Source organism: Elaeis guineensis, chromosome 10 (genome assembly GCF_000442705.2).
Source record: "Elaeis guineensis isolate ETL-2024a chromosome 10, EG11, whole genome shotgun sequence".
Lineage (NCBI taxonomy): Eukaryota > Viridiplantae > Streptophyta > Magnoliopsida > Arecales > Arecaceae > Elaeis > Elaeis guineensis.
In genome coordinates, this window is record NC_026002.2 from 17,412,133 (window position 1) to 17,414,301 (window position 2,169).

Consider the following 2,169-nt stretch of genomic DNA (forward strand, 5'->3'; position numbering starts at 1 on the left):
ACCCAAAACCCACCGAAACCCGTATAATTACCCGATATTTACTTAAACAAATATACATAAATGTCCATATATATATATATATATATATATATATATATATATATATATATATATATATATATATATATATATATATATATATATATCAGAAATATATGCATAAATACATATATGGATATATACAAATATAACTAGCTTTGCTTATATTTTTCTGAATTGAAAGGAAAAAAGTAGTGATACTCTAGGACATGTTTAAGTATTTATGTACTTTAAATAAAATGTATCATTTTAATTTTTAATAAATAATTATTGTTTACTATTGTTATATTAGATATTTCGTTGATAAACTTATCAAAATAAGTTTTTTTTTTAGTACGATTAACTCTCGAAAATATAATATTGGAAACCTAATGAGTACCTAGACCAACCTCTACATGATAGAATATGTTAGATATTTTGAAATAAAGAATAAGAGAAAAGAGCATGCTAGAAAAGCATAATATAACAGACTGCCATCTTAGAGGTATGGAAAGAGGGTGGGGTGGAGAAATCAAAGAACGCGTCATGCTAACTAGTAGGAACTTTAGAAAGCCAAATTGCGAGGTGTGCATGGATTAAACACAAGTCCAAGCCATGGTTGCTCAATCTTCAAGTCGACATGTAGAGAAAAACACCATCGCTCCAAAATGAATTGCAAACGAATTCATCACAAATAAAAGAAAAGAAAAATTGCAAACGTGACGATCAGATTGGAGAAAGTCCTGTTACATACCAATAGTGGGGATGGTGGTGATGACCTCTCCAAGCTTCAGTTTGTACAAAATTGTGGTCTTCCCAGCAGCATCAAGTCCCACCATCAGTATCCTCATCTCCCGCTTCGCAAACAGCATCTTCACCAGCCTCGAGATCGCCATACCCATCGCAGCAGCAGAAGGATGGAACTCTAAGCTGAATCTGCGAGATCTCAGACCAACCGTAGAAGGCTGGGCGAGTGAGAGGAAGAAATGCCAGTATTATGAGCCTCATGAGAGGCGTGGCGTGAAGAAAAGGTACAGGATTCTGAAGAGATAAGGAATAAAGTTGGAATTGATACCAAGTGCTTTATTCTTGCTTTGTGTTTTTTCTTTTTTTCCAGCACTAGCCTTAATTTGCTGCAGCTCTTACAGGACCACAAAGGTCCTGTTTGGATTGTGAGAATTGAAGAGAAATAATAGAGTGGATACAATAAAATACCCCACTCGGTTAGCAGAGAAGGGAAGAGAAATCCATTTTCTATGGTATGGAGAGGTGAGAAGAAATTTAAATTCTCTTATTTGAATAATAAACTGGGAGAGAAAGGAGAAAAGAGAGAGATGCTTTCTCTCGGAATCAAAAATAGAGAGATTTGGAGAGGAAAACAAAAACTCCCCTCTTTTCTCCTATGATCCAAATTCTTTCTTTTCTTCTCTTCTCACAGTTCCAAATACTCTTCTTTTCCCTTTTATCATCTTCTCTCATTTTCTTTCATTTCTTTTCTCTTCTTCTTTGTAGCACCACCAAGAAAGAATTTGGAGAGCCTGTATCAACTAAACCCGGACTAACTAACCCAAACTCAGATATATATCAAGGCCGACATTGCTTGAAATTGTGGACCCTTTTCCTATTAGAATCTAGTGTGCAAGATACTTGATTCCAACTTGATAAAAGGCTTGATCAACTAACAAACTTTAGTTTGGATGGTACCACCACTTGCCATGTAGGGCAAGAGGGAGGGATTTGATTCCAAGTTCATCGACCCTCCCTTTTTCTTAGCAAGCTTGTCTTGCAAGCATTAGCTCAATCTATTCAAGGGCTCTTGGATTTCAGGCTAAGTGGAGAAGAGGTGCATGTATGGTATAGAGTGTGGGAATAGAACCCTAGCTATTCTCAATTAGAGATAGAGTGAGAGAGAGAGAGAGAGAGAGAGAGAGAGAGGAGGAGGAGGAGCGGCTTAACCAAGCTTTGGAGTTTTAGGGGTACTTGAGTGGGTTCAAAGGGTGTTTGAGGGAGCTCAATCCGTTTCATAAGCCATTACCAAGCATGATTGGCTAGAAAGTTCTCAAGTTTGCTCATATACTGATCAAGCAAGCTCTTGTCAAGCCCAATACCAAGGCAAACAGAAGCTACTCGTGAACAACTCGCTGACAGTCA

At 37.0% G+C, this 2,169-nt stretch overlaps 1 pseudogene; it reads right to left on the reverse strand.

Annotated features, from left to right (window-relative positions):
- Positions 1–633: 633 nt before the first annotated feature.
- On the reverse strand, positions 634–1,284 carry LOC140852086 (uncharacterized; annotated as a pseudogene).
- Between the last annotated feature and the right edge of the window lie 885 nt (positions 1,285–2,169).